The sequence below is a fragment of the Pantherophis guttatus genome, chromosome 8 (assembly GCF_059756535.1).
Source record: "Pantherophis guttatus breed Tessera chromosome 8, ASM5975653v1, whole genome shotgun sequence".
Lineage (NCBI taxonomy): Eukaryota > Metazoa > Chordata > Lepidosauria > Squamata > Colubridae > Pantherophis > Pantherophis guttatus.
This window is the reverse complement of record NC_142070.1, coordinates 19,661,397-19,682,181: the sequence shown is the minus strand read 5'-3', so window position 1 is coordinate 19,682,181 and position 20,785 is coordinate 19,661,397. Positions and strand designations below refer to the sequence as shown.

The 20,785-nt window shown below is 37.1% G+C and overlaps 1 long non-coding RNA gene across 2 annotated transcripts; it reads right to left on the bottom strand.

Annotated features, from left to right (window-relative positions):
- Positions 1–2,414: 2,414 nt before the first annotated feature.
- On the bottom strand, positions 2,415–19,708 carry LOC117678987 (uncharacterized). Of its 2 annotated transcripts, XR_004595207.2 has the most exons (4): positions 19,504–19,708; positions 17,906–17,981; positions 5,474–5,585; positions 2,415–2,646 (listed from the first exon to the last, which is right to left on the bottom strand). It is a non-coding gene; the product is annotated as an uncharacterized LOC117678987 (long non-coding RNA). The 2 variants fall into 2 exon arrangements; XR_009621117.1 differs by lacking the exons at positions 2,415–2,646; positions 5,474–5,585 and adding an exon at positions 9,373–9,605 and having other exon boundaries at positions 19,504–19,706.
- Positions 19,709–20,785: the final 1,077 nt, after the last annotated feature.

The window sequence follows — 20,785 nt, the reverse complement described above, 5'->3', positions numbered from 1 at the left end:
CAAACTCATTGTGTCACGTTGCCGTCATGTGATGTTTTGCGATGTTTTTCCCATTTGCAGAGCTGGGGTGGGCATGGCCTGCACGTGATGCATCTGGCCCGTGGGCCAACAGTTTGACACCCCTGTTATAGGGGGGAGTGCTCTTCTCCATTTCAAGATCATTGAAGCAGCTCTGTCCAAAGATATTTTCATGGCCATGTGGTCAGCATGATGTCATGGAGCACTGTTACCTTTCCACTGTAGTGGTACCTATTTATCTACTCACATTTGCATGCTTTCAAACTGCTAGGTTGGCAGGAGCAGGGGCAAGGATGGGAGCTCACCCATCATGTGGACTCGGTTCTCGAACCCAGGCTGCCAGCTTTCCAGTTGACAACCACTGAGCCACCACACCACCTCTATGGATATATTCTGTATTTTAAGAAAAAAAACTATCCTTCTAGACTTTCTTATTAATAAGCCCCAGAAGTGTTCATGACTCCACAAGGTTTATTGCAAATCCAAATTAAAACAAATTCATCTGACATCCACTGTGCTTAGATGACAAAATGAAACATTTGAAGGGAAAAAGAAATGACTGAATGTGAAATGACCTGTTCACAAGAGGACTACGATGACACTAGAGTTTAGGTGGTTGCAAATAGATTACTTTTAATCCCTAGAAACTTTCTTTGTTTAATCTTCCTCATATTTTCATGAATATTTGTTATCTAGGAGAATGGGAGAGAATGGGGGAAATTATTTGAGTGAAGAATTTGTGACAGGTTTAATTAAAATTAAAAGAGATCCAAAATATAAAGGGGATCAAAACTGAAATGTTGAAGCAACCTCTGAATCATAAACACTACTAAGGATATTCAGAACTGTACTTCCAACTCAACCACCCTGAAGCTGTGAGAGACTTAATACCTCCTTCAGTTACAATGTTTTATGACTTATACTGAGTGACTTTGGCCAGTCTGGTGCTTACATAGGCACCAAAATGTCTGGGAGCATTCAGGAGAAAACAGTAAACTAAACATTTCCATCAAGGTCAATGGCTCTAATCATCCTGTCTGCCCGGGAGCTGAGAGTTTGTGGACTGCTCAGCAGAGAAGGTTGTTGACTGTAGGCCAACAAAAACTAATCTTGTATCAACAAATGTAATCAGACACCCCATTGTGCTAATGAATCTATCACACTTTTCATTAGTTGAGAACATTGTTTTTTCTTTTCTGTTTTTTAGGGGAATAGTTTTCTTTGCTTCCAAAGTTTTAAGCATGTTACTTGATCTGTTTGCTAACAATGGTTACCGCACAGACTTCCTTCCCTCCCTTGCACTTTCACAACCCCTCAAGCTGCCTACACATGTACATATAAAACACATTGCCTGAAGATTCAGAAAAGGATGTGACATTTCTAAAACATAACATTTTGATAAGACTTTAGGGACTCTGTGGGGATGGAAAATTGGAAATTTCTTGAGGTAATTGACTCACAGAATTCTTATACATTAAAATAAAAAAGCAGATTTAGAAATGGAGTGTGAAGCTTAGTGTTCCATTTGTTAACACTTCCGCAGCAAAGCAATACTGTCCAATTGTACATTGGATGGATTGTGTTTTTCAGTTTAATGTTGAAATTAAAGTAAACAAACAAATGAATATTGGTCTGACTATAGGATTTCTGTTACTGGCATATTGAATTATATTTCTCTACTTCCCCCTATGCTGTCCCCATGTTCTAAGCTAGTATAGGGAGGTAAGAAAAAAAATGAATTGATGAAAGTGCCTAATTAAATTATAAGGAGATGGGAAATCCATATTTGCATCAAAGTTAAAGTTTTAATGGCAACATTAATTGCCGAACTATGCTTCATGTTGCTGCAATTATCCTGATGTTATGTATCTGAATTATCTATACCTTGATGTAGACAGAAAAATTGAACAGGCACATAGTAAAGTTGAAAAAATGATAAACATATTCAAAAGAACTTTGGCATGCATTTGTTTGGGTTTAATTTAGACCAGGGGCTCTGGAGCCGCATGTGGCTCTTTCATCCCTCTGCTGCGGCTCCCTGTCACCGGTTGGCTCCACAATTGATAGGGCTTTCAGTTAGGACAGGTAGAGGAAAAAGGACGCTGCTCTAGGAGGAGACATTATGGTGGGGGGAACTGGACTTCTGGTTGGCTCCAGAATTGAATGGGGGGAGTGTTTAAGGTTGCTGACCCCTGATTTAGACCAATGAGTTTTATTTTATGTATGCTGAATTGTTTACATACTGTGGTTCCAAGCTTAATTTAAAACAACCTCAGAAACAAACATAAATCTCTCCAAGCTTCATTCCAATCTTGTTCTACATGACTTCCAGGTTACATCTTTTTCGTCACTGTGAAATATTGGTCTAGAAGCCGATCATATTAAACTTGATGGCCTTATTTTTTTTTAGACAGCTGCTGGTTTAATAAAATGAATCAGATGCACTTCCATTATTTCACTTCCTCCAAAATAATGTGTTTTTAAAAAAATGGCAGTCCATTTCAGTCAGGTGATTTCATTGTGTTATTAATACAGTGGTGTTGCCTGATAACCTTTTCAGAATCTTCAGAGGATCCAAATATCACGTCTCTTTAAAAAGAAGACTTTGTATTTTGTACCTTTGGCTATCTAAATAGAAAGAAAAGAAAAGAAAAGGAAAGGAAAGGAAAGGAAAGGAAAGGAAAGGAAAGGAAAGGAAAGGAAAGGAAAAAAAGAAAAAGAAAAAAATGCTTTTCTTTCACATAGCCAGTTCAGTTACCAGAAACAGTGCGAATGGCTTATCAATTTTATAAAGCATATCCAAGGGCCCAGAAATTACATTTTCAATCTACGTGACTGCAAAAGATCTAGTTTCACTAATAAACTTGGGCATTCTGTTATGCTTGGAGGACAGATAAGAGGATGCCTACTGATTCATGTCTTTAGAGGTAGTGCCAAATTAAAACTCTAAAGGGACGGATAAGCTGCAAAGTCACAGTTCCCCAAAGTCCACTGAGGGCCAAGTGTCCAGTTTTAAGCCCAAAGCCCATAAACCTCTTTGCAGCTCCCTGGCTGTTTTGCAGGGACTGGTTGAGAAACAAAAAGTCTTGGTGTACAAAAGGGATTTCAAAGCCAGACCAGATTTGAGCAAAGCCCTTCTTCATGCATGTAAGTTTGAAGAAACAGATTTTTAAGGAGTTTAAGGAGTTATGCAAACAGCAGAGGATTTCTTGGGAAAGGATAACACTAAATAACAGAGGAGCAATATAATTCAACACACAGATGCGCAGGTACATGCGCGCACGCGCACATACACCCACACACACACACACAGAATTTAACTTGAATCTAATTTCTTAGCATAAATGAGGTAGAAAGCTTTGGAGAACATATATATTTTCTCCAAAGTTTTGTAGCTCGTGTATGCAATAATATCCAAATTCTCATTGAATTAAAAATGTTTAGATGGCAGCATCTAAATCAGTGCATTTTTTTTATTATCACCATCTACTTCTATTGGACAAGTTGTATTTAAAATTTATATTTATTGTTTTGCTATCCTCTGAACTGGAAGTGTGAGAAAATAGATTTTGATTTCCTGGACCTCCCTCACATTTAGGCCGATGGCATTTAGAATCGCCAGCTGTCGTGGTCAGTGCTGTTTTTCAACAAACTAAATTTGCAAGCCAAGAAAATACTTGGATTGTGAAGAAATGGCTGCTTGGGCCAAGGTGCGTAAATCTGAATTTCTGATTCAGGTGACACAGTTAAAAAAAAAAAGTACATTTATCTACACATCTTAGTTGATAGGTGACTCAAACAATATATAGCACAGGTGTCAAACTCAATGCCCGAGGGCCAAGATCTGGCCCATCGTGTGCTTAGATCCGGCTCATGGGGCCACCCTGGAAAGAGTGAAGGATCGGCCCATGGTGCCTCTGCCAATGAAAACGGGCTCCCAATCTCTGTTTTTGACTGGGACAGCCTCCTGCAACCCTCTGCCAGCGAAAATGGAGCTCGGGAGGGCCTCATGCTCCATTTTCACTGGCAGAGGGTTGCAGGAGGCTGCCCCAGCTGAAAAAGGAGATTGGGAGCCCGTTTTCACTGGCAGAGCACTTGAGCCACCACAGGCGCCCCTGACACGAGTGATGTCAAGCTGGCCATGCCCACCCTGTCCACACTGCCCCGGCCCCTTGAGATCAAACACAACCCTGATGTGTCCCTCAATAAAATCGAGTTTGATACCCCTCATATATAGGATTGTAATGATAAGAAATCAGATTCAAGTTAAAAATTTCTTGATAGTAAGACCAGTTTGACTGCATAACCAATTTTCTATCAGGGGTGGACAGCCATCTGACACAGATGATTTCATTTAGATTTTGGCAGACTAGATGTACTTGGGGGCCCAAACAGACCCTTCCAACTCTATTGCTCTTGGATGTTAAGAAGAAAACAAAGGACATATATAGCTTACACATGTAACATGTCTCTATCTATATGCATCCAACTCATGTAAATACTAGATTTTATAAATTTATGACTTGTTGCTCCCTGGTTCATCCCTATTTTATTTCTTTTTTTTTAAATGTGAAAAATTAATAAGTTCTTGTGACTATATTCTTCATATACAAAATAAAAATAAAGACTAAAAAAATGCTTAAGCTCTCAAGTAAATAGTACAAAGATAAATTCAAAGTTCTTCGTTTTGAAACAGAAATCAAATGTACTGTACAGGTTTAAGGTAGATAGACGAAATCTGACTTTGTGGTTGTGAAAAAATATTTTGGAATAATATTTTATTATAAAATAAGCAAAAAAGCATGATAGTTTCTTACCAAGAAAAGTAAAATATTTATCTTATTCTTTGTTGGTCAGATCTCACTGTGAGTTTAAGTTTATAAATCTGGAACAGCTTCAGAGAAGGACAATGTAGATAATCAGGGAAGTAGGATCAAAATGCTATGAAAAGACTTCTGGGTTTTTTTTAAAAATCACCCTATGAACTGAGAGTCCATTTGAATTTTTGTTGGGAGAGTAGAATTTAGTTTATTTTTGAATATGGTAAAGGTATCTTGTTTCCACAATGGAAAACTAGGTGGTAAAGATGATGGAGTTAGCAGAAATTGAAAAAATTAACTATTTTAATTAAAGAGAGAATTTTTTCTAGTTTTGTTTCTACTTGAAAATCACTTCCCGACTTTTTGCTCAAAATGAGGGGAAAAAAAATTGATTTTAGGTTTCGATAACTAGAATGATTTTGTCATTATAGAAATAGCTTGAAATGTTGTGAAATGTCAAGCAAAAAGTTGATGTAGATATGCTATTTTTTAAAACTACTGCACTGAAGAAAGTCAGAAGTCTTTACTTTTTAAAATCTCTTTGCACTTTTTGCTTTTTCTGTTTTTATAACTTTTGTTTTGTCTATATTTTTATCTTAGTATGATACAATAAAATTATTATATAAAAAAGATACCTTGTAATGTTCTGTTATCCATTTTTTCATCGTTCTGAAACCTTTCTGAGTTCTCATATTTCCCGTATGAAAAAAAAAACTAATGGGAGAAACTCCTTCATAAAGTCTTCCTCTAGAATTTAATTAAAGAATGAGAAATCAAGGAAATTGCAGTTCGCTGGAAAGATTGTTCAGCAAAAAGCAGCACATTCACACATTGCTTCTGGCTTATTTATTTTTTAAAAAAATATGATTCTCTTCTACAAGACATTTCAAAAGCAATCTATCTTTCATTCAAATGAACTTTTAGAAAAAGGACAAAAAATGCTGATTTTATATATGTTTGCATGTGTCCGCCTACATTATATCAGTTATTATATGCCACGAGGATAATAACTCTGGACAATTCTGTTGCTTCAAAAATTTTCTTATTATAACATATTGAAATATTTTGAAAAAAATATTGAAACATTTTTAAAATTTAATTTGGCTTTTTTTTTTTAGAGTGGTGCAGTGGCCTAGAGGTGGAGCTCTCACCTCACAATCAGAAGGCTGTGAGTTCAATCCTAGATAGTGGCAGATATTTCTCTTTGGGCACAATGAATAAATATCTTCTGTGAGCTCTGCATTGGCAACAGGAAGGGCATCCAGCTAGTAAACACTCAGCTCCATTCAGTTGTCCCGACTCCATCCCGATGCAAGGGATTATGGGGTTATTAAAAGACACATACACACACAAATTAATTTGACTTTTTTGAATTGCTTCATAATAGAAGTACATTAAATCTCAAAGAATCCATTCAGTCATACATGCATGTACAACACACATATATATGTTTTGTCGTTATATTACATTGCAACATAGACTACACTTAATAATGTTTGTTTTACTTATCCTTAAATCCTAACTTTATTATACAAATTTCAGTCTACACACTGGCCATAGTAAGAATAGAATAGAATAGAATAGAATAGAATAGAATAGAATAGAATAGAATAGAATAGAATAGAATTCTTTATTGGCCAAATGTGATTGGACACACAAGGAATTTGCATATGCTGTCAGTGTACATAAAAGTAAAGATACATTCGTCAAGAATCATAAGGTACAACACTTAATGATAGTCATAGGGAACAAATAAGCAATCAAATCATATTAGGAAACAGTCAATATAAATCGTAAGGATACCAGCAACAAGGTTACAGTCATACAGTCATAAGTGGGACGAGATGGGTGATAGGAACGATGAGAAGATTAATAGTAATACAGACTTAATAACTAGTTTGACAGTGTTGATGGAATTATTTGTTTAGCAAAGTGATGGTGTTTGGGAAAAAACCGTCCTTGTGTCTAGTTGTTCTGGTGTGCAGTGCTCTATAGCGTCATTTTGAGGGTAGGAGTTAAAACAGTTTATGTCCAGGATGTGAGGGGTCTCTAGATATTTTCACAGCCCTCTTTTTGACTCCTGCAGTATACAGGTCCTCAATGGAAGGCAGGTTGGTAGCAGTTTCTTTTTTCTGCAGTTCTAATTATCCACTGAAGTCTGTGTCTGTCTTGTTGGGTTGCAGAACCAAACCAGACAATTATGGAGGTGCAGATGGCAGACTCAATAATTCCTCTGTATATTATTATAGTTAACAATTTACAGAAAATAAATACATATTTGTATATCACCTCATCATAATAATGTTGGGTATTATACAATACATCAAACCCATAATACCCTAGAGCATCTCAAAAAGAACAAAGCAATACTAGTAATTGATGGTTGTTAATTAATTAGCACAGTATGAGATCTGAAGGTCTATTAGAAATTTTTTTTTTTTAAAAAAGAGCCTATTTAATTAGGATAGAGACTAATCACATTTCTGGAGGTAATATGTTCCACATTGTAAAGGCTGAAAACTCTGCCTTTTGATCCAGTCCTCCCCACTGACTCACTTGTGAAGTTAGGACCTTTGATGGTTGGGCTGGATGGACAGAATCATTACTGGTAAAGATGGCTTGTGGCATATCTAGTCCCACACCACAGATGGCTTTTTAGGCAATAACCAGTGCAATAAATTTGGCCTGGCAGTCTCACCACACTACAACAAACATTAGTTTGTTCCAGGGGTGAAATGCTCCCGGTTCAGACTGGATTGCCTGATCCGGTAGCGATGGTGGCTGATGGTTCGGAGAACCGGTAGCAAAAATCCCTGCTGCCCCCCTCCCGTGCCCAGCTGAGCTACGTGATCATCAGAGGCTTTTATTTTACTTTTAAATGCATTTTTTCTGCATCGTCTTCAGCCGAAAAAATGCTTTTAAAAGTAAAAAAAGAAGAGCCTCTGATGATCGCGCAGCTCAGCTGGGATCATCAGAGGCTTTTGAAAGCATTTTTTTCTGCAACCTCTTCGGCTGAAGATTGTAGAAAAAATGCTTTTAAAAGTAAAAGAAAAAAAAAAGTTGGCCACGCCCACCCAGTCACATTACCCACCACCACTACCAAGCCAAATCCACAGAACCGGTAGTAACAAATTTTACATTTCACCACTGGTTTGTTCTACTTGGTTTATTTTGCAAAATCAGAACTCTTTGTAGAAACCTGCCTGTATAGCTTACAATAACTTTTCTTCCAAATATATTTGAAAATTCATATGTACATGAGAGAACAGCGAGCATTCAAAAACAGCTTTGCTGTTACCAAACTTATGATGCATTGCAAATGGGAACAAAATATGGATGTGTCAGGACATTGTCATGATTTTTGCTTCTGGGGGAAAAAAATAGAGTGTAGATCCACCCATTTAATCAAGTTTCATTAAATATTTTCTTCTGCCAAAAGCTACTTTTTTTCTGTTCTGAAGAGGACAGCAAGAATTAAAACTACAGAAGAAAGACGAGTTTCGTCCTCTGTGAAGGGGCAGCATTCTAGACTCTTAAAAGAACTCTCATCTGATTTTGCAGCCTCAGGCATTTATAAAATGGGAACGGTAGTTGGAGGTTGGAGGTTCATCTCTGGAGTTAGAGAATGGATAAGGTTGGGCTTTCTGGATGGGAAGGCCAGGAATGAGAGAACAGAATGATTTTATCAGGGTTCCAAGTAACACCCCCAATGAAAGAAGACTCCGAGGCTTGAAGTTCCTCAAAGTTCCATTTTATTAAAGATGTCATATTGGCACATCTGGGAAAACCCGAATCTGAAAGCTTCCAGGTTTTCCCCACCCAAAAGAAAGTCCAAGTCCCTGCCTTGCACCCACATGCCCATCACATGGTCCAATGAAAGCACCGTCCCAGCTGGAGATGCCTCCCAATCACACCCCTCCAGGTGCAGGGCAAGATGTCCTTGACTCTCTGAGAAAGGAATGTTATTATGACTATATATCTCCCCTGCGCCATACAATCCCCCCTCCCAGTTTCCCACAGCAGTAAATGTGGCAGGCCTGAAGGCCCAATGCAAAAGATGGCTTTCAGGCCTGACAGATTTTTCTATCAGAATTTTCTGCTACATGTTGAAAAATTCCAGTGCTTAGAGACCTTGACAGATTTTACCTTGGCATTTCAAGTTGGAGCATTCGCACTGAGCTAAATGGTATCAAGGATCTTGTTCATGACCTAATCTTTGAACTAACTTGAGAGAGAGCTGTACAGTTTTGGCCCATTTTATTTGAAAGAAGCATGAAGGTTCTGCGTTCTATCAAATCCAGTATAAACGGGGGGTGGGGGGATCCAAGCTTTCTGTCTTGTCAACAAAATAGTACACTGTTTTGTTTGCAACTGAAGCCCCCATCATTTCTAGCTTTCTAGGGAAACCTGCAAATCTAAACTCAAATATGGTGAGGAACATCCTATTATTGTGCATTGGCACAATTTTACACATTGATGATTTGAGCCAAATTAAAAATGAAAACGTGGTAGCTGAAATAAATAGGTGACTGAATTTTTTGTGACACACACACAAACTTTATTCTTGTTGTCCTTCAGAAACTGTACGGATATTAGCAATTTTAAACAAGAAGACAAAGATTGTACTTTTTCCTCTCCTTTAAACTTGGCAGATTAAAGTCATCTCTATGATTTAACATAGAGGAAATTCTTCCTCCAATTCTCTTCCAGGAGCCATAAGAATTCAGAGAAGTAATTAAACAAGTTGTCTCACGCTGGTTAAAGCGCCTGTGGAGAGATCAAATCCCATTCTGTTTTATATCTCAGGCAATTACAGAGCAACATGTTAAAACTTCAGAAATATAGATAGATGATTTTTTTTTAAAAAAAGTGCATTGTTGTTGAAATCGAGTGATTTTCAATACTCTTACCCATCCTATTCTTTTATGCCAGTAATAACAATTGATTCATTATGGTTAATATTGAGAATAGAATAGAATAGAATAGAACAGAACAGAACGGAACGGAACGGAACGGAACGGAACGGAATGGAATGGAATGGAATGGGAAGGGATGGGATGGGATGGGATGGGGTGGGGTGGGGTGGGGTGGGGTGGGGTGGGGTGGGATGGGATGGGATGGGATGGGATGGGACGGGATGGAACGGGATGGAACAGGATGGGACGGGACAGGATGGGACGGGATGGGATGGGAAGGGATGGGATGGAAAGGGATGGGACAGGAATTTGTGCCTGGTGCAGAAGCTCTCAATGTACATGCAAAGCAACAGAGTAATAATAATCACAATAAGAGAGGGGTAGTAGAAAAGATGAAAAGGATAAAAATAATACTACAGCCATACAACATGGGTAAATATACTTAGATATAAAACAATACTGTGAGGATTAGTTGTTCAGCAGTGATGACACAAGGGAAACAACTGTGTCTAGTTGCAATGCCCTGTAGCAGCATCCTGATTGGAGGAATTGAAACAGTTTATGTCCAGTTTATGTCTGTAGATATTTTCTCAGCCCTCCTTCTGACCCATGAAATATACAGGTATTCTATGGAAGGCAATGTTTTTTTCTGAAATTCTAACTATCTGTTGGAGTCTGTACCTGTCTTTTTTAGTTGCTGTATCATATGACGTTCAGGCAACTCAGCTGGGATCGTTAGAGGCTTTTAAAAGCATTTTTTTTCCTACAACCTCCTCAGCCTGAGTCTTCGGAGAGGGGCGGCATATAAATTTAATTAATTAAATTAAATATGAACAGAGGTGGGTTGCAGCAGGTTCTGACCAGTTCTGGAGAACCAGTAGCAGAAATTTTGAGTAGTTCAGAGAACCGATAATAAAAATTCTGACTGGCCCCACCCCCATCTATTCTCTGCCTCCTGAGTCCCAGCTGATCGGGAGAAAATGGGGATTTTGCAGTAACCTTTCCCTGGATTGGGGAGGGAATGGAGATTTTACAGTATCCTTCCCCTGCCACACCCACCAAGCCATGCCACACCTATCAAGCCACACCCACAGAACCGGTAGTAAAAAATTTTGAACCCACCATTGAATATGAATATGGATGAAGTGGCACACCATCATTTAAGTGGTTAAAAGAATAAGTAGAATAGACAGGATATTGGACATATTAAGGGTGTCAAACAGTTCCAAATGTTAAAACAACAATTGTATCTCTATATACCTCTGATTTCTATAGTGCTTTTGAAAAAATCAGTATCAGGCATACATCCACACATTACAAGATTTATTTATCCCTTTCTTGTGTTATTTCCTTGGTTTATAAAATACTTTTATGTTTATTTTCATTAGATGACAGAAAATTCCAAATATCAACTGTGAAATAATTTTGAGAATTTTGTTGAAACTGTTTAAACAGCAAGAGCTGATGCCTCTTTTGTACAACTGAAACACAATGTAGTTTATGCAAATACCATTGAATTTTTCTTCAATTTTACTTTCCTGGGAATTATATCAATCCATTGCCATGACAGTAAATAGCAATACACAACATTTTTCTGTTTCACAATACTTGACAAACAATTTTGGAGAAAGATTATTGCCAATGAGCTACTTTTTAATTGTGTATGTGTGTGTTTATTCAAGTTTTTTTTAAAGTAAAGTTTAAATCTCAGAATCCCTTTCATATACTTTATTTGACATTAGTTCATTCTTATTGTAAGAGATTTAAAAAATTGATTAAATGAATGTCTTTTGAAGTATAGATTTTTAAATGAGAAAATTCAGCAAGTGTGTAAGGGGCATTGGGTTTCTGGTTGTAAATTCTAAATAAGAGATAACTGTTTACTTTCTATCTGTTTCAACAGCTAACAGCTTAGCTAAGGCTACAAATCTATATAGTTAGAGATAGTGATATAATTTAAGACAAGAAGCTAAATCCACTCCAGTCCTGGAAGTGGAAGAATATGACCTTCCTGCTACTCTTCATTGATCTCATGAAATCATAACTGGTCCTTGCAATGGCAAACCATTTTGAAATATCTCTGTGCCATGCCCATAGTTTTTATGGACATGGACAACTAACTTCAAGCGAATACGTCTTCAGAAATGTCACACATCACCAAGAAAATCCTTTGCTCTCATTGGATGGGATTTTTTTTCTTTTTACTTCTACCATCTCTAAGCTTCTGGGATTTCATTGCAGTATCATGCTGGCATGATTAGGCAAAGACTATCCTGCCAAAACCATGGAAAGCCATAAGGTTTTTTCACCATGATTTGCACATAAAAATGTAAAGGTTCCTGCTTGTACTGTATATATTATAGTCAGGGGTGAAATGCTCCCGGTTCAGACCGGATTGCCTGAACCGGTAGCGATGGTGGCCGGTGGTTCGGAGAACCGGTAGCAAAAATCCCTGCACCCCCTCATGCCCAGCTGAGCCGCCCGATCATCAGAGGCTTTTTTTTAACTTTTAAAAGCATTTTTTCTACAACCCCTTCGGCCGAAAAAATGCTTTTAAAAGTAAAAAAAAAACAACCTCTGATGATCGCGCGGCTCAGCTGGGATCGTCAGAGGCTTTTAAAAGCATTTTTTTCTGCAACCTCTTTGGCTGAAGAGGTTGTAGAAAAAATGCTTTTAAAAGCCTCTAACGATCCCAGCTGAGTTGCCTGATCATCAGAGGCTTTTAAAAGCATTTTTTTTCTGCAACCTCTTCGGCCAAAGAGGTAGAGAAAATGCTTTTAAAAGTTAAAAAAAAAAAAGTTGGCCACGCCCACCCAGTCACATTATCACCCCCCCCCCACTAAGCCACGCCCACAGAGCCGGTAGTAACAAATTTTACATTTCACCACTGGTTGTAGTTCATGTAGAGCTAGTGCTTCTGGAAATTTCTGTAAAACAAGCAACATACTAACTTATTCTTGACTTTTGTGTTTTTGTCTGATCTATAGAAAAGATGCAACGTTGCTAATTAAGTGGATTCAAAAATTTGTATGAACTTTTATGAGATCCCCTCCCCCCCTCTTCCTCCTCTTCCTCCTCCTCCCCCTTTCATGTCTTCCTTTATCTATAGAGGGGGATGAGAGTATTGTAAAAAGAGAGCGAGAAGGATGGGAATGAGGATGGGAATAATGGTGAGGACAAGAAGAAATAATGTTGAATTGATTGCAGAAATAAAAATAAACATAAAAAGAAGCCCCAGTGTGCCTGTTTTATTGAGCCTTATACATGGTAAAGCAAGAAATCCGTTAAAAAGCTGAAGCACTTCACAAAAGCTCTCAAATTCAGCTTTGAAGAACTAGTAGAAAAAAATATGCAAGAACATTCTATGTCAAAACCATTACTGATTGCAGAGCATCTCAACACAAATCCAAAATATCCCATATAAAGAAATGGGGAAAAGGAGAGTCCATTACAGCATATGAAGTTGAATTTTGAAAGATAGCTGAACACTGCAAATGTAATGGTAGAATATAGATTGCACTGAGAGGTCAGCTAGTCTGTGGAATTTTGAAATAAAGCATTAGAAAAAGAGCCAGATTCGAAATCACTATTACCATGGAAACTGCTGCTAGAGATACTATAGAACATCAGTTAAGAATAAAAGCAAATGTAAATAAATGTGACAACAAATAAGCTGAGAGTAACAGGTCAAATTGAAATGGGCTATCATTGTGGCAAAGATTCACAAATATCATCTCAACATAGTTTTAAAGAAAATCCAAAAAAGTTGGATGCATATAGAAAGTTTGTTACTTGGAGCAAGCAAACCAATATTTTAAAAGGAATACACGGTGAATATTATAGATGAAACAATTCATAATACAAGTGAAATAGGAATAGTCAAACCAGAAATTCATACCATAAAAGATGAAATGAAAACAGCAACATAGTTCATACCACAATTAAATGACAAAATTATGTAAATACAATTGCTCACTGCTTTAGTCAAGAAGGCCTCACACAGGTTCACTTCATATGTTAGTTGTGCCCATTCTTGGATTGGGAAGGTCTTCAGAAAGTCACTTGCACCTTGCTTACCTCTACAGTAGATTACTGTAATATAAGATATATGGGGCTGGCCTTGAAAATCACTCAGAAACGGCACCTGGTCCAGAATGAAGAGGCATGGACTGTGATGGGTATGTGGCATGAATATGTGTCCCCTTGGCTTTGTGACTTGCACAGGTTCTCAGTTGACTTCCAGGTGTAATTCAAGTTGCTGGTTATCACCTATAAAGCTGTGCATGGTATAGGGAGTGATTACTTGAACGGGACTGAGTCCCATTGGTTTGTCACTTACTCTTTGGCTTTTTGTGTTTTGTTCTCTGATCAGTGGACTTCTTTTCTCTTTATATATTTTATATTATTTTAATGTGTGCCATCCAGAATCTCTTGAATTAGGCAGCCTCAAAACTTAAAGTAATAAATAAGAAAAATATAACAAACAACTTCCGGTTGACATCATGGCGAGAACAGCTGGAAAATATTGGTGCTCCGCCAGACTCCGTGAAATGCAGCCGGCAACTGCTTGCTGGGAGACCCTATGGGGTTAAGCTGCTCTAGAGGGGTGGTGAAGAAAGGAGAGGTGCTTTGTTGATTGCGAGGAAGCCACAATTTCCTCGTTGATCCTCATTGAACAGCAGCAGGGACGACGGCCATTTTTGGTCGGTCACAAGCTGGGACAACTGGGACACTAAGATCGTGTGCTGAAGCAGTGTGTGGACAGAGCAGTGAAACTGGGTGAGAAAATTTCCAACTGTTACCTTAGAAATTTAACCTAAGTTAAAAGTCTTAAAAAATGATCTCCAAACATTAAAAAAGCAGCAATTAGACTTATGGAGAAAGATTAAAGACTAAAAACTAAAGAGGAAGATTAAAGAATTAGAAGTAAAAGAAAAACCTAAAGGGTGATTTAAAGCATAGAAAGCCTGGAAAAGCCAAACAACATTGTGAAAAGTGACTACTGGGAGAAATTGCTTTTCTAAACTCTGTCTCTAACTCCCCTGACTGGATGACAATCAGATGTTTCTGATTTTTATATTCTGTGGAAAACTGGAATTGGGAGCAGGGGAGCCATCTACTGGAGGAAGAAGATTACTGCAACGTGTAAAATTCAAAAGAAGGTGATGAGAAAGTAAACAACATCTGGAAAGCTACCTGACCTTGACTTTATCTTAGTAGACAATTTGGATGCTGGGAAATATTTACTGAGCTTTTTTGAAGATTCAGAAGACAAATTAAATTAAACACTAAAATTCTATTGGAACAGTACACTGAAAAGCGGATTTGAAAGATTTGGTGGGTTAAGCTGGATTTGGATTATTAACAATATGTGATAGATCATTTTACGAAGCAAAAGAAGAAAAGCAACAGAAGGGGGAGAAAAAGAAGAAAAGATAAATAAGATTTTAAAATCTGGACAATTGGGAAGATGTAAATTGGAAATTATAAAGACTGAAAAGCACAAATTTATAGACATTTAGTGGACTTGGAGGAACAACTTTGGGATTGACCAAATCTTATTAATAATTGATTTTTTCTGGAGTTTGTAGATATTGGGAAACTGAGATATTAGAGGTATATTAACTTGTTACTAAATGACCCAGCAGGAGACAATAAAGTTTTATGAAGAAATGTTAGAAATAGTGATAAAGTATTATAAGAAGTTGATGGGAATATTTAAAGATAAAGATGTGAAAGTAGAAGGCTCTCAACAAATGGTGGGAAAAGATGAATATAACACACAGAAGACAGCTGAGAAATTAGAAGGAGTGGTGGAGGGGACAATGCAAAATAAACCACAAAAAGATAAAAATAAGTTAAAAGCAGATAAAAATACTGAAAAGACAGCAATGATAAATACTAAAAATCAAATAGACATTACCTTAAGAGCTTATAACAGAACAGAGGAAAAAAAGAAAGATCTTTCAAAAGCAAGATGAATATTCAAAAGATGCAGCAGAAGGAGATAAAGGCTAAGGCAGAGGGAACAATCAGTTTGTGTAATAATTCTACAAAGACATAGGATTCCAAGACAGAAACATAAAAGAACCACCAAAAAAATCAATAAATGATTTATCATTTTATCATTTATTTATCAATAAATGATAAAATTTTAAAAAGGCTGAGAGATGATGGATAGAGATATAATATTTTGCAATATAGTAACAATATTGAAAACTAATAGAAATAAGTGGAAAGTTTAAATTAAGAAAACAGTAAAACATATATAGATATTTAATACAATTTATTATAATACAGATATATTAAGATTAGGAGGTGGAAGATTAGGACTAGGTATATCTAAAGATATTATTATGATTAACAGGATGGAAAATATATTGTAAAATATAGTTTTTAAGGACTATGAATTCAGGGGACTTAGAGATATAATCTTGGGACTGATTAAAACGTATTGACAACTGGTTTTATTGGCGGTGGCTCAGTGGCTAAGACACTGAGCTTGTCAATCAAAAGGTCAGCAGTTCAGCGGTTCGAATCTCTAGTGCCACGTAATGGGGTGAGCTCCTGTTACTTGTCCCAGCTTCTGCCAACCTAGCAGTTCGAAAGCAGATAAAAAACGCAAGTAGAAAAATAGGGACCACCCTTGTATGCCTTTGACATTTAGTCATGCTGGCCACATGACCACGGAGACGTCTTTGGACAGCTCCAGTTCTTTGGCTTTGAAACACCACCCCCTAGAGTCAGGAATGACTAGCACATATGTGCAAGGGGAACCTTAACCTTTTATAGAAAGTTGAGATATTGAAAATGTGGTGGAACACAGCGATATGTATAATATTAAAATGTCAGGAGTTAATAAGTATATAAAAGAATATATTATAGTTATAATGAGCACATTAAGGTTAGAAGTTGGAAGAGAAAAATTCTGTATATGCAGTTGTATTATGACTATGAGCACTGTGTGAAAAATATGTTAACCTAGTCATTACACTGTCCACAAAAAAATGTTGGTTGTTAAAGAAAAACTGCAAATAAAATATATACAAAAAGAAAAGAAAAGAAAGAAAAATATAAGAAATGAGTTGCTGATATATAATTTCCTTTTTCTTTTTCCCCCATTTTTTAAATCAAGTCTTCCCTAGAGACCTCACATTAACATGATTATAAATATGTAGTAGGTTGGCTTCCAAAATGTGCTAATGTGTCAAAATATGTTTTCCCCGCACATCCCATATATTTACATATTGGCAAATGAAAGTGATTTGGTGAATGACTTCAAAATACCCTAAAGCTTTCCTTTCCTTCCACCCCTTCAGTAGCAAAGTTTTCTTCGACCTAGAATTTCCTTGGGATGACTGGTAAAAAGCTGTGAATTAACTGATAAAAGAGCAGAATAAAATATTTCAGAATATATTTTTTTTTACAGCACAACAACTTGCAAGAATATTTGCAATTTTTTTGGCAAGAATACTGCGTACAACTTGGCAGTAAACCTCAGTCAGGAAAGTGGTATTAGGAAGAAGGCAATAGAATATTGTCAAATCTGTTGCGAGATCAGCCTTTCTGAAGAATTATCTACAAAGCAGTATTGATTTGCTACTGAGAGAATGGCATAGGGCTTAAATTTTAAAGTGTAGGACTTAAGAAATCATTTGTTGTTCTTTATTCTGAATTTAAAACATCTTGCAAAATCATCATCATCATCACCACTACCACCATCAAACAGAAATTAAGTAATGTGGAAAAAGATAACGGTATCAAGAGTGGTTGATACGTTTGATTTGATGCCATACCAAAATCTCTGACAAGATACCTGGTCACTCTAGGGATAGACAAAACTTGAACACATCAGTTACAAAATGTTGAATTAGTTGGTACAGAGGTAGGCTATGATGTTATCTTTAACTGTCCTAGATCCTTGGTCAGGATCTGATAGTTGAAAGTACCAAATCTAATCAGAACTATCTGGAAGGCTCCATATAAAAACAACAACAGCAGCAGCAGTAACAGCATATTGTTTATCTACCACTTTCTCCTAAAGACGACCAAAAAAATTCACAAAATAATACAGTAAACCAATAAAAGTGCAACATTTAAGTGTACTGCAATGAAAAACTCTTTATCAGCTTAAAAGAGCAAAATACTAACCTGTATTGTCATTTAGTCCTGCAAGAACCATCACCTTGTCAATTCTGGGGAAAACAAATATGTCTTGTGCTGCTATCTAAAATTAAACAGCATATTCATCTTGTTTTCAGAAAACCTTGTTTTTCTGAATATTTGGCCAGAACTTGCTTTTCTGACCTTTGTGTGCATTGATTTTAATTTGCTCACCCTTTGAAGAGGAGGAAACAATGTAGCAAACATTGCTTCTGATTAAATCAGATAAAATTATATATTACAATGTTTATTCTGTATAGAGAACAAACCCTCAATCTAACAGACTTGAGCTGCCATGAATGAAACTTGCCTATATGCTATATACTGTATTTCTTGGTTACAGAACACATATACTATTTTTAACCTGCACAAAATATGTAACGTGCAGCGGTGGGTTACACATTTTGTAACCACTGGTTCGCTGCACATGCTCATGTTCGCTTCATGTGCACACCTTCCATGCATGCGCCCGGCCTTCCACGCATGCACTCTGCTCGCACATGCACCTTCCACGCATGTGCTTGGCCTTAAAAACATGCCTAAATAGGATGGCATAGCGCCAGGGCGGGTGGGCCCGCCCACAATCTCCACTACCGGTTCGCCTGAACTGGTCCGAACTGGCTGAATACCACATCTGGTAATGTGTATCTATAGAACCCCCATTCCTTTTTAAGGCATGCATACAGCCTATTTGGTTTTGATCGAAACTTTGCTCTAAAGGAGATCCTTTCCTCTCTATTAGACTAAAGAACTGAGGGTTAGCTGAATAAATTAGCTTGCTCTCCTTTCAAGAGTTTTAGACTAGAGTCTATCTTATCCTTGCTTAGAAAGACATAAAGAGTGAATCATGGACTTCATGCATCCAAATGTTGGATGTTATGTTGCTGGGTTTCTATGTCACAGGTGCCCAGAGGCTCTGAGCTACAGTCATTCCTTAGTGTTCTTCACGGGTGTCAAACTCACCATGTCATGTTGAGATCATATGACTTTCACGACATTTTTCCCATTCACAGAGCTTCAGTGGGTGTGGCCTGTGCGTGACACATTTGGCCCATGGGCCACCAGTTTGACACCCCTGGCTCTACTTCATTTTTTTATTTTTTATTTTTTTTGAGATATTTGGAAATGGTAATTGTATCTTTTTAAACCATTTCCTCCTCCCCCCACAGCTAAACTTACCCTAACTTGTTGACTATTCTAGAAATGGCTACTATTATATTTTAGTAAACTTTCTTGGGATCTTATCTAATTTCTCAGTCCTTTCCTAAAATTCACTGCTCAGAATTAGACAAAATTGAAGTCTGATCAGCAGAAAATAAAACATACCATTGTTTCCCACTATCTGGATATGAATTTTCTGATTGTGAAAGTTAGATTTATTTCCATTTTTACCAGCAATGTTAGATTTCTGGCTCTATTCGTCTTGAGATTAACTTTTCGGAAATGTCTAGAGGCTTAAAGACCAAATGATTACTAGTCATTAATATCTGAAATTTAGAAGAACATCCCACAATGAGTATGAACTAATGTAATGAGTTTCTTTCCTGCATATGAATAAGTTGAGAAATTAAAGTAATTCCTCTCACCAGGAATTAACTGAAGAAGAGGAAGAGTGCTAAGCAGATTGAATCTTTTTCTTCCTTCCAACATAACTAGAATCAGAAGAGGGAAAACTAAGCTCCAGCTGCATGTGAATCTCCCCCACAAGTTTTTATAACAATGTGGGTGCCCTTTATTGAGTGTAAGGATGGATAGTCCATGGCATGTCAGTTTGCTGCAGGGAGATCTGAGGACCTTTGCTTCAAAGGAAGCTGGCAGTTGTGTGACCCTTGACCTGTCCAGGGAATTTTCCACCTGTCAAAACATGGATACTATTTCTCTGCTCCACAGGGCTGTTGTAAGAATAACTCATTGGCAATTGTGGCATAATTACTTACTTCACTGTGGAAACCATATAAATATCTCAGACAGACATAGGATCTCCATTTAGATATAATAAATATTAGCACAGGCTTCATCCTGAAATTCATATCTTTACTTTGCTCGAGCTGTTCAAGAGAGGATGTTAATAATATACTGTAAAGAGACCTTTACAATTTTAATTAATGAAACTGTATCTCCTCTGTCTCCAGTTCTTCTCCCAGTTATATTAACGCGCCTTACTCTGGCTCATGAAGTGACTTTTACACAGTCAGAATTAAAAAAAATAATAATCAAAGGAATTCTAATTCAGCCCCATTTTGTGCATGTTATCCTGCTGTGTTTATGTCTTAACAGGGAAAACTTTGATCTTCCTCTAATAACAAGCAATTTTACCTCTGATATGTATCTTAGGTCCATATCATTTACTATTACATTCACCATGGCTGCTCCTGCAGACTTGCCAGCAAGAGTTCAAAATTGCAAATATGGCATTTCTAAGACTTAATGTTACAAGATAGCATTATAGCCTAGGAAATAAAATAAAAATTTAAAAAGATCTTAAGAGATAAGGAAAAAAATGAAATTTGATAAAATAGTCATTGAGTAAACAGGAGCCATGCTGATTTACTTAGAGCGGGCCAAATGAAAACAGAAGTTTCTTTTATGTGATGACACATACTGAAATGTCATTTCACTTTCAGTGAGGAGAAGCAAAAGCGATTATATTGCATCGACAATAAGTATGAGTCAGGCATGTTTCTTAAATAGTTTAAATGGAAAATAAAATGTTCTATAAGAACATTTAGGTGTAATATAAAACGCTGCAGTATATTAACAGGAATTAAGCCAAGTTTATTTAACAGAATAACAAAGTTGGAAGGGACCGTGGAGGTCTTCTAGTCCATCCCCTTGCTCAAGCAAGAAACCCTGTACCATTTCAGATCA